The following is a 13,023-nucleotide window of genomic DNA, read 5'->3' as shown; positions in this document are numbered from 1 at the left end:
CCATGAGTTTAAGCCATCAATTCCTTCTCAATCTTCTTCATTTAATCAAAGAAGAAGACTATGAATAGTGTTTTCAAGTTTTTTAACTTGAAGTTTTATTGTTTTCTTGAAGATCCAAGCTTTCCTAAGACTTCTCAAAGCTTCTTAAGGCTTCCTAGCTCATCCCACCACTTCAAGGAAGGTATACCATCTCCAAACCCTAGATTCCTATATATTATAAGATGATTTTTATTAGTAGGATGATATTGTAGCTTGTTGTTGTGATTTAGAGTTTGGGATTTGGAATGGTAAATGTTGTGGTTTTGATTAAAAGAACTTAAGTATGATTAAAGTTAAGTGTAAGAACCCTGATTTTTGTAATATTTTAAAACTTCTGTGAATAGTAACTTGAGCTAATTAAGTAATACGTATGGGGATCATCATTAAATGAATAGTGGAATTTTGAGAATCCGAGATCATATTCTTGTTTATCGAGGAAAATAAGTGAATGTAAAAGCCGACGGAATTCGAAGATTCACAATTATACTACGTGTTTTCGTATCCGTAAAGAATGGCGTAGAACCGGGAATACTACGTGAAATAAATAATATATCAAGGTATTTCTATGATCAAGAGAAGGAATGGAATTGGTTATAGGATTATAAGCGATAAAAGAAATCGCTACGAAACAAGTCGTTATACGTGGAAACTATCGGAATGGAACGACGATTGCATTTACGATAAATAAACGAATGAAAAATTAAATCCCATGCAAGTTGGCCATGCATAACCAAGTCCTAACTAGTAGTTAGGAGTGTAACTAGATGATTAGAAGCTAACTAGAATAGTTAGTGGAATAGTGTTGAATAGTGATGGGAGACAAACAAGTACACAAGCCATACTTCTCCCTTTTCTCACTTCACCACACAATCAAACCAATCCATACCTTTGCCAAATTATTGTCAAATCTGCTGCATACATCCCATATATTCATTATACACTCCCACACTTTAGCCACAAAAGAAAACAACCACTTTTCCCTCACTTAAAGCTCTCCCATTTTTCATTCCAGCAGTTCGGATTTTCTGAGCCAGGGAGAAAGAGAAAAATTCATAACTCAAAATATACTCATTCAAATATCATGAAATTTTTACCATAGCTTCTCTATATCATGGGTAAGCTTCGTACCAAATTTCAGCCTCAAATTAATATTTTTCAATTTTATAAAAATGTTTGAATGAGGTGCTGAAAGGTAACTCCGAATTTTAACTTGTTTCTTGGTTTTGTTTCTTAAGGATCTAGCCCTTCTAAGTGTTTTCTAAGAAAACCAAGCCTCAATAATCCTAGCACTAACCTTCCTAGTATCCAAGAAGGTATAACTTTCAACCCTTTAAGGTTTTATGGTTGGATTTAAGAGTTATGTTTGTTGTAGTGTTAAGATCCAAAGGATTGTGTTTGTTTGAGTTTGTATTGATTATGTTCTTGCTAAAGACTTGAGATGTTGAGTCGTAATCCATGTATGTGGTACTAGATAGAGCATATAAGGTTCATGTGGGTGGATCTTGAGAAGTACTTGTGTTTATGATGGTTATAGGTAGTGATTGTGTTAAGATCAAGTAGTAGAAATTGAGTTTGGGCATTCTTGCACTTGATCTGTTTTCTGCAAGACATTCGGCCATGAAAATGGTTAAAATTTGAAAATCACTGGCCATTACTAGATAGATATTGTTTTTTAGTTTCTATACATGTGTAGATCATCATGAGGAGATTTACGGTTTAGGAGTTATGGTCGTTTTAGTGTAAAACATTTCTGCGATTAGCCAACTGCACTTAAGTCCACTTGCATGGTGATTTTGAAGGACTTAAAATAATTTTGAGATTCTGGAAAAATTATGAAAAATGGATATGACAGTAGAGAAGACTGTCCAAAAAGAATCTTGGGAAAATATTAATTTTTCGATTTTATAAAAATACTTTGGTAAAGCGAGCGCCAACGAGAAACGCATAAAAAACCTGGTTTTGACGAACATTTTCTCACGTTCGAGCTTAAAACTCGAAATGGACTTTCTAAAGCGAACGATCGATTTCAAAACCCGACCATGTTATAAAGTGAGAATATAAGTGTTGAGAATGTGACGATCGGAGATTCGTTATACTTGAGTAGTTGCGAAAGTTGCTTAATAAAAGCGAGACGTTAATCGCGTACTAACTTAGACCGTTGGTTTTTGTTTATAGATCGCCAACCAAACACCAGAGACCATACCACTTCGATTACTCGAGGCAAGTTTTCGAAACCCTATCTCATACTATCCATGCTATATATATACTGTTATGATATTGATGCCATGATTTACAGTTCAAATATATATATGCTTGTCTATGATATCAATGCATACGAATTATGCGATTGTTTACGAAAATAAATTTCGTTTTACACGAGTATGAGAAGTTGAAACGTATTTCAAATATAATATATGATAATGGGAGTTGAAGATATTTTAATAACGATTTAATTCCGGAGAGAGCCGGACGCGAAAGATTTCTATTTTGATAAATAAAGTACGTTCGCGTAATATATATATCAAGCGAACGATTGAGATTTTGACTTAAACTTCGAGAAATATTGGTTTATTCATTTAAGGGACACCCTTACTTGATTGATTATTTTATAAAGCGATATTTAAGGGATTATTAAATATCCAGAAAGTATTTAAAAATATACTGAATAGTTTATAAATAATTTCACATTATTTAATAAAGATTTAACTATTCAAAGAGCAATTATAGGATACCAAATCATGTTTTGATTATTTGATTAAGGTGTCTCCATTCGTTGGACCTTATTCACAAAATATTTTGTATTTAAGGTTTTTATTAATTCATTGAACCTTAATTAGAAATACTTTGTACTTAAAATTTTATCAATTCATTAAATCCCTCTTATATAATTATGAGACCTTAGATTTTTAATATCTTCGGACTTCTAAAAACTTATTTAAAAATAGACATAATTCCCAAAGGTACTTTCTAAATTATTCAAAACTCTTGAAAGAGATTAATCATTTGAAACGTATCAAAACCTTAGGGAACTTAGTCTTGAAGCATAAGAGTTTTGCTTCCTCGTTCAATAAAGAACAAGTGAGTAATATACGTGTCACCCTACTACATATAGGGATTTGAAAATGATTTTAAATTCAAAAATCCGACAACTCCCAAAGATCAATTGAGTTAAAAGTGATGAATAAAACATCTTATTTTCAGGTCAACTTTTAACGACCTATTCCTTCGAAAAAGGATTTTGAGCAAAAGATATAACTATTTTGGGACTGGAATGTGGCCTGCCCGGCACAGAGTGGTATCGGGCAGTGACCAGGTGCGGAGTGGCGCATTATGCAAGCGCGGAGTGGCGCATTGTACGGTTATATGGTCTATGTGACCATTGACTTTCGGACTTGCACGGTAATGGGCAACCACCGTGTAGTGTCTTGATGAGCCCAAAGGCGGCTAGGTTTGTATTCCTTCTACTAGTAGAGAAAATTTCGTATTCGGCTGATCACCGATACGTGGTTTATTCCAGTATAGTCCCTTTCTTCCATTTTGGAAAAATTATTGTGAAAAGAGAATTATTTAATTAATAAGTGATCGTAACGACCCGAATTCACGACCTTGGATTTGGGGGTGTTACAGAAATGGTATCAGAGCCAAATGTTATAAGTTTTGGAAGCAGTAAGAGTAAAATGGGTAGACTGAGGATCTAAAAGTTAACAAGAACTCTCATCGAGTTCGTAGTCGGATTACTATGGAGTAGTCGCGACGGTAGTACCCAAGGGGACCTTAGCCTTAAGAGTTGAGGCATTGGTTGAGTTATTAACAGTCGATTGAAAAGCCAACATTAAGGGAAGAGAATGAGTTGTAGCACTCAGAGAAAAGATTGCTAAGAGTTATATGCGAAAGAGAGTCCATTGGTTGAGCCAATATAGTTTGTTGATGGACTACCAGGAGTTATGTTGAAGTGTTTATGTGAAGTGTTATACGGAAATTGATGGAATCGTTTAAGATCGACATATTGAGGAAAGGAGAAAATTGTACATGATTTTTTTTATAATGTTGATATAGAAGTGGAGCTAAGTCTCCGGAGAAAGCGGGATGAAGACGATACCCCAATACCATAGGTTGATTGGAAAACCCGAGTCTTGCCACTCATAGCTCTTTATAGAGTGTCCTTGAGGAGACATATTAGGCAAGAATCAAGATGCTTAATTCTTTTACTATTAAGGTTATTACGTTACCTGAATTGGTTGAAAGTATTGTTCCGATAATAAGGGTTCAATACATGACGAACAACGATTCTACCAAGAAGGGTATTCGCTATACCATTGAGGAATCTATGTCCTATAAGGAAGATTTTAGCGTGTCCCAAGATGAGAATGCTATGCGATAATACGAAATCATTTCGTCCATTAAGCCATTATGGTTCGACATGGAAAGCGAGAATCGACAGAATAATTTCTGAAAAGTTTCATGCTCATGCAATCAACGCAGCAAGCTCCGAACTACTGGAGGAGAAGACCAATAAGTCTGACGCAGAATTCCAAGAGTGGGATGTCACTAGGAGCTACGTGTATATTCTCGGCAGGATGTCGTCTTTTGTTAACGCATCAAATCAGGTGTGTGGGCACAACGTTGCGAGTAACTAAAGAGGAATGAAGAATGTATTTGTGACAAAGTGAGTTATTAAGCGACTTTAACATAATGAGTAGAGACGCGAATAATGTTATATTGGTGATCTTTTATAATAGCATAACGATGCCACCCCGACATATTGGGAAACTAGAGCAAACTCTGCTGAATTGGTAAACCAAAATAACCAAGAACACGAGGAAGTCGAATATAATGAATTCGGCTTAGAGGATTACAATGAAGAAGAAACTATGGATACTAACGAGGGGGAAGGCCAGAGAGGAAACCCAATGAACCAAATTATGAATCTTCTTCGAGAGAATTTAAATTGTCACCCTCAACCCAGGTGGATCATGTTCCAGTTACTAATGTCTTTAAGGCCTTTAAGTGGTTAAAACCCCCAGAAATTTCAAGGGACTGCTAACCTATTAAGTCCAGAGCTTGGCTGAAAGAAATGGAAAAGAACTTTGAGATAGTGCCCATAGAAGAGACGCAAAAGACTGTGTTCACCAGTTATATGTTAAAAGGAGAAGCTAATTATTAGTGGGAACCTAAAGGAACCCTGGAGACTGATGTGATTATCACATGGGGAAAAGTATTTCCCAGGTTTATGGAGGCTCAGATGGAGTTGAAGTTTCTAGAGATTAAGTAAGATAAGATGTCAGTGCCTGTGTACAAAGCCAAATTTATTGAACTGTCGAGATTCGTGCCGGAGTTTGTGAACACGAAAGAGAAAAAGGCGAGGAGATTTCAGCAAGGGCTGAAACAATGGATTCAGGATCGAGTGTCATTACTTGAGATAACAGACTATGTGCAAAAAGGCCTCGACTGTAGAGGCAGAGAGTGAGCAAAGTCAAAAAGAGGAAGAGAGCAAGAAGAGGAGTTCGGAAGCCAAGGTGGCAGAGCGATAAACAGAAGTTTCCGATTAGGACTGAGAGGGGAGTGGTGTCCCAACCCGCAGTGGGTACCAGGTTCGCCACTACCGTAGCTGGCGGAAATAGCTTTAGCGAACCGGTAAGCAAGAGTATCGCCCAGGGAGGTGGTCAATATAAGACTACGTTTTATAACCAGTTTCGGTCACCCCTACCGGATCATAAGTCATGTGGGGAGAAACATCCCGGGGTATGTAATTGGGAAAATAGCTACTGAGGTGCTTTAATTGCAACCAACTAGGACATTATTCTAGCAACTGCCCCAACCCAGCTAGGGTGTGATAGCAGGTAACCTTTTACTCAATTTGGTTACTGCAAATATTCTGTTTAATTCTGAAACAACTAAGTATTTTATATTGCGAGATTTTTGGCCAAGTTAAAACTTAATGTGATTCCAACGCGAGAATTATTGCGAATAGAAATAGTGAATCGAGAGGTTGTTCCAATTAATGAGATTCATCTAATCTGCAAGTGGGAACTAGGAGGGAAGGACTTTAAGTTGGACTTAATTCCTTTCAGGCTGAGAGAATTTGGTGTGGTCTTAAAAATGGATTGGTTGTCGAGCAATGGTGCTCAGATTGATTATAAAGGAAAGAAAATTAAAATCTGAATGCCTAACGGCAAGAAAATTGTGATTAAGGGTCAGCGTCAGACCCAGAAATTTTTTTATATTGCTCAAGCAAAGCAATTATTAAGGAAAGATAGCAAAGCGTATTTAGCATACGTGGCGGGTACCAAGAGAGAAGCCCCGATGTATGTGACATACCAGTTGTTCACGAGTTTGAGGATGTGTTTTCCAAAGGCCTTTCAGGATTATCACCTGACCGAGAGATAGAGTTCGCTATCGAATTAGCATCAGGAACGGCATCAGTTTCAAAAAGCCCCATATAGGCTAGCCCCGGTTGAAATGAAAGAATTGACTTCACAGTTGCAAGAACTGTTGAATAAAGGAATGATGAGACCTAATGTGTCACCATGAGGCACACCAATGTTGTTTGTCAAAAAGAAGGACGGTAGTATGCGATTGTGCACATAGTATAGGGAACTGAATAAGCTGACTATTAAGAACAGATACCCTCTCTCTAGAATTGACGATTCGTTTGACCAACTTGAAGGAGTGGTACACTTTTTGAAAATCGATCTAAGAATGGGATATCACCAACTGAAGATTAAAATAGGGGACAAATACCGTATTTCGCACGAGGTATGGATATTATGAGTTCTTGGTGACGTCGTTCGGGCTAAAAAATGCCCCAGTAGCTTTCATGGACTTTGTGAATCGAGTGTTTAAAAAGTATTTGGATGTGTGCGTCATTATTTTTTTATTGATAATATTTTAGTCTATTCTAAAACGGAAGAAGAACATGCGGAATATCTGAGGATAGTGGTAGAAGCATTGAGAAGAGAAAAGTTGTTTGCCAAATTCTCAAGGTACAAATTCTGGCAAAATGAAGTTCAGATCTTAGGACAATTGATGAGCAGTGAAGGAGTGTTAGTTGACCCTACCAATGTTGAGGCAGTATTCCAATGAGAAAGAATAACCACACCTACGGAAGTAGGAACTTTTTGGGAATTAACCAGTTTTATGAGAGGTTCGTACGGGATTTTGCTAAGATATCAGGACCTTTGATTAGGCCTACTTGCAAAACGGAAAAGGTTGTGTGGAATGAAAAATGTGAGGAAAGTTTTCAGGAATTGAAAAGAAGTTTGGTATCAGCCCTCGTGCTGGCATTGCCCGATGGAAAGGGTGATTTTGTGATCTATAGTGATGCGTCACATAAAGGATTATGATGCATGCTCATGTGGCATGGGAAAATGGTTGCTTATGCCTCATGGCAGCTGAAGGAATATGAAGTAAGATACCCTACTCATGAATTAGAATTAGCAGTAATAGTTTTGCTTTGAAAAATTGGAGACAATATCCATACAGAGAAAATTGTGAGATCTACACTGACCATAAGAGCCTTAAGTATATATTTACTCAGAAAGAACTCAATAGGAGACAGAGGAGATGGTTAGAGTTAATGAAAGACTATGTCGGTGAGATTTTATATCACCCAGGGAAGGCCAATATGGTGGCCGATGCCCTTAGCAGTAAAGAGAGACTCAAGATGTTGACAACGCCGGAGGAACTAGTGAGAGAACTCGAGGAGATGGAGATAGAGGTGAAGTCACTGGTAAAGGGACTGATGGACTAATTGAGATCAAATTAGAACTGGAATTGTTAGAAAAGATGGGACATTATCAGGAAGAGAAGACGAATGAAGAGCGAGAATCTTTGACTGAGAAGAAGTCAAATATGAGAAAGATGAGAAGGGAATTATGAGGTATGCGAACCGGATTTGGATTCCGAATGTTCGAGAATTAAAAGATGAAATTTTACGCGAAGGACATAATTCTAGATATTCAATTCATCCTGGAGGTACCAAGATGTACCGAGATCCAAAGGAATATTATTGATGACCCAACATGAAAAGAGACGTGGCCAATTGGGTCAGTAAGTGTTTGACCTGTTAAAGAGTGAAGGTGGAACATCAGCGACCGAGGGGACTCCTACAACCCTTAGGAATTCCGATGTCAAAGTGGGAACAAATAGCCATGGATTCTGTGGTAGGATTTCCCCGAGCTAAGGCTAACCGTGATGCAATATGAGTAATTATATATCGACTGACCAAGTCAGCATACTTTCTTCCAATCAAGAAAACCTACATGGTGGATAGATTAGCAGAGCTATACATCAAGGAAATTGTGATAAGACATGGAGTCTCTGTAGCTATCGTATCTGATAGAGATCCCCGATTCAACTCCAAATTTTTTTGAGGAGCTTTCAGGAATGCTTATGAACCAAACTGAATGTGAGTATTGCATACCGTCCCCAAACCGATGGACAAAGTGAGTGAATCATTCAGACATTGGAGTACATGTTGAGAAATTTTGTAATTGATTTTTAAGGTTATTGAGATGAACACCAATCTTTGATAGAGTTTGCCTACAATCATAGTTATCATGCGAGTATAGAAATGCCCCCACATGAGGTGCTGTATGGTCGGAAGTGCCATTCACCCTTGTACTGGGATGAAGTTGGTGAAAAAAAGTTACTAGGTCCCGACTTGGTGTAAAGAACGAGGGACATAGTTGAGTTGATCAGAGGATGCTTAGCGGCAGCCCAAGACCGACAACGTAAATATGCCGACTTAGCACGAAAAGACAGAGAGTATGAAGTGGGTGACCAGGTATTTTTGAAAGTGTCACCATGGGAAGGACTGATGAGATTTGGAAAGAAAGGGAAGTTGAGTTCCCGATATATGGGTCCTTTGAGATTTTGTGACAAATAGAACCGTGGCATATGAATTGGATTTACCTCTAAACCTTGAACAGGTTCATAGTGTTTTTCATGTGCCAATGTTGAGAAAGTATAATGCGGATACCAAGAATATAGTGAAACATGAGTAAGTACTAGATCTGTCCTACATTGAGCAACCAGTTGAAATTATTGGTTGAAAAGAACAAGTACTCAGGGACAAGAGTGTCAAGCTATTCAGATTCTTATTGAGACATCCCAAGGTCGAGGAGTCGACTTGGGAATTAGAGAGCCACCTGCGAGAAAGGTACCCCCATCTATTTGTGAGTTGATTCCGGGACGGAATCCTTTTAAGGGGGGGAGACTGTAAGAACCCTGATTTTTGTAATATTTTAAAACTTCTGTGAATAGTAACTTGAGCTAATTAAGTAATACGTATGGGGATCATCATTAAATGAATAGTGGAATTTTGAGAATCCGAGATCATATTCTTGTTTATCGAGGAAAATAAGTGAATGTAAAAGCCGACGGAATTCGAAGATTCACAATTATACTACGTGTTTTCGTATCCGTAAAGAATGGCGTAGAACCGGGAATACTACGTGAAATAAATAATATATCAAGGTATTTCTATGATCAAGAGAAGGAATGGAATTGGTTATAGGATTATAAGCGATAAAAGAAATCGCTACGAAACAAGTCGTTATACGTGGAAACTATCGGAATGGAACGACGATTGCATTTACGATAAATAAACGAATGAAAAATTAAATCCCATGCAAGTTGGCCATGCATAACCAAGTCCTAACTAGTAGTTAGGAGTGTAACTAGATGATTAGAAGCTAACTAGAATAGTTAGTGGAATAGTGTTGAATAGTGATGGGAGACAAACAAGTACACAAGCCATACTTCTCCCTTTTCTCACTTCACCACACAATCAAACCAACCCATACCTTTGCCAAATTATTGTCAAATCTGCTGCATACATCCCATATATTCATTATACACTCCCACACTTTAGCCACAAAAGAAAACAACCACTTTTCCCTCACTTAAAGCTCTCCCATTTTTCATTCCAGCAGTTCGGATTTTCTGAGCCAGGGAGAAAGAGAAAAATTCATAACTCAAAATATACTCATTCAAATATCATGAAATTTTTACCATAGCTTCTCTATATCATGGGTAAGCTTCGTACCAAATTTCAGCCTCAAATTAATATTTTTCAATTTTATAAAAATGTTTGAATGAGGTGCTGAAAGGTAACTCCGAAATTTTAACTTGTTTCTTGGTTTTGTTTCTTAAGGATCTAGCCCTTCTAAGTGTTTTCTAAGAAAACCAAGCCTCAATAATCCTAGAACTAACCTTCCTAGTATCCAAGAAGGTATAACTTTCAACCCTTTAAGGTTTTATGGTTGGATTTAAGAGTTATGTTTGTTGTAGTGTTAAGATCCAAAGGATTGTGTTTGTTTGAGTTTGTATTGATTATGTTCTTGCTAAAGACTTGAGATGTTGAGTCGTAATCCATGTATGTGGTACTAGATAGAGCATATAAGGTTCATGTGGGTGGATCTTGAGAAGTACTTGTGTTTATGATGGTTATAGGTAGTGATTGTGTTAAGATCAAGTAGTAGAAATTGAGTTTGGGCATTCTTGCATTTGATCTGTTTTCTGCAAGACATTCGGCCATGAAAATGGTTAAAATTTGAAAATCACTGGCCATTACTAGATAGATATTGTTTTTTAGTTTCTATACATGTGTAGATCATCATGAGGAGATTTACGGTTTAGGAGTTATGGTCGTTTTAGTGTAAAACATTTCTGCGATTAGCCAACTGCACTTAAGTCCACTTGCATGGTGATTTTGAAGGACTTAAAATAATTTTGAGATTCTGGAAAAATTATGAAAAATGGATATGACAGTAGAGAAGACTGTCCAAAAAGAATCTTGGGAAAATATTAATTTTTCGATTTTATAAAAATACTTTGGTAAAGAGAGCGCCAACGAGAAACGCATAAAAAACCTGGTTTTGACGAACATTTTCTCACGTTCGAGCTTAAAACTCGAAATGGACTTTCTAAAGCGAACGATCGATTTCAAAACCCGACCATGTTATAAAGTGAGAATATAAGTGTTGAGAATGTGACGATCGGAGATTCGTTATACTTGAGTAGTTGCGAAAGTTGTTTAATAAAAGCGAGACGTTAATCGCGTACTAACTTAGACCGTTGGTTTTTGTTTATAGATCGCCAACCAAACACCAGAGACCATACCACTTCGATTACTCGAGGCAAGTTTTCGAAACCCTATCTCATACTATCCATGCTATATATATACTGTTATGATATTGATGCCATGATTTACAGTTCAAATATATATATGCTTGTCTATGATATCAATGCATACGAATTATGCGATTGTTTACGAAAATAAATTTCGTTTTACACGAGTATGAGAAGTTGAAACGTATTTCAAATATAATATATGATAATGGGAGTTGAAGATATTTTAATAACGATTTAATTCCGGAGAGAGCCGGACGCGAAAGATTTCTATTTTGATAAATAAAGTACGTTCGCGTAATATATATATCAAGCGAACGATTGAGATTTTGACTTAAACTTCGAGAAATATTGGTTTATTCATTTAAGGGACACCCTTACTTGATTGATTATTTTATAAAGCGATATTTAAGGGATTATTAAATATCCAGAAAGTATTTAAAAATATACTGAATAGTTTATAAATAATTTCACGTTATTTAATAAAGATTTAACTATTCAAAGAGCAATTATAGGATACCAAATCATGTTTTGATTATTTGATTAAGGTGTCTCCATTCGTTGGACCTTATTCACAAAATATTTTGTATTTAAGGTTTTTATTAATTCATTGAACCTTAATTAGAAATACTTTGTACTTAAAATTTTATCAATTCATTAAATCCCTCTTATATAATTATGAGACCTTAGATTTTTAATATCTTCGGACTTCTAAAAACTTATTTAAAAATAGACATAATTCCCAAAGGTACTTTCTAAATTATTCAAAACTCTTGAAAGAGATTAATCATTTGAAACGTATCAAAACCTTAGGGAACTTAGTCTTGAAGCATAAGAGTTTTGCTTCCTCGTTCAATAAAGAACAAGTGAGTAATATACGTGTCACCCTACTACAGATAGGGATTTGAAAATGATTTTAAATTCAAAAATCCGACAACTCCCAAAGATCAATTGAGTGGCGCATTATGCAAGCGCGGAGTGGCGCATTGTACGGTTATATGGTCTATGTGACCATTGACTTTCGGACTTGCACGGTAATGGGCAACCACCGTGTAGTGTCTTGATGAGCCCAAAGGCGGCTAGGTTTGTATTCCTTCTACTAGTAGAGAAAATTTCATATTCGGCTGATCACCGATACGTGGTTTATTCCAGTATAGTCCCTTTCTTCCATTTTGGAAAAATTATTGTGAAAAGAGAATTATTTAATTAATAAGTGATCGTAACGACCCGAATTCACGACCTTGGATTTGGGGGTGTTACATTAAGTTTAGGCATAAGTATGATGATTAAATTGAATTGGTTGGGGTTGTTATGATGTGATGAGGATGGATGTTGGTTGTATGTTGGATTTGAGGTTGGTTTGTGGTTGGTTTTGAATGGTTAAAATTGGGAAATCACGTAAACATAGCCGTCGTAACGTCCGATTTTTTTTGGACTGTTTTTGTGCATAGCATTAGGACCCGAGAACCCCCTGCTAGATTATGACCACTGCCATGTTTAGATAGCTCATGTTACGAGCTTCGTTTTGATATGTAGTTCGTTCGATTCCGATGCACGGTTTAGGAGAAACGACCGTTTCAAGTAACGGCGTTTCGCGAACGAAACTTTTTCCCTCGCCTTACTTTGAAACATAGGTTAAAGACCAAAAAGGGTTAATTAATGTATGAAACATTTATGGTAAGTGTGTTAGGCAGTTGGTAAGACACTCGCGAAGGAATCGCTTTAAAACTCATAAAGGTTAAATTATTAAAAATGGTGGAGCCGAGGGTACCCGAGTGACTTAAGCAAATCAGTGAGCGCAAAACGAGCGTTATAGTCTGAGTTGGTTAGAGTATAGATGTACAAGTGACT

The 13,023-nt window shown here is 36.8% G+C and overlaps 1 long non-coding RNA gene across 1 annotated transcript; it reads left to right on the top strand.

Moving 5' to 3' along the window:
* The first annotated feature begins 1,082 nt into the window (after positions 1 to 1,082).
* Positions 1,083 to 2,259, top strand: LOC141677412 (uncharacterized). The gene is made up of 3 exons (XR_012557417.1): positions 1,083 to 1,154; positions 1,275 to 1,352; positions 2,215 to 2,259. It is a non-coding gene; the product is annotated as an uncharacterized LOC141677412 (long non-coding RNA).
* The last annotated feature ends 10,764 nt before the right edge of the window (positions 2,260 to 13,023 follow it).

This window comes from Apium graveolens, chromosome 8, assembly GCF_009905375.1.
Source record: "Apium graveolens cultivar Ventura chromosome 8, ASM990537v1, whole genome shotgun sequence".
Lineage (NCBI taxonomy): Eukaryota > Viridiplantae > Streptophyta > Magnoliopsida > Apiales > Apiaceae > Apium > Apium graveolens.
The sequence above is the reverse complement of the archived record's forward strand: the minus strand, read 5'-3'. Positions and strand labels throughout refer to the sequence as shown.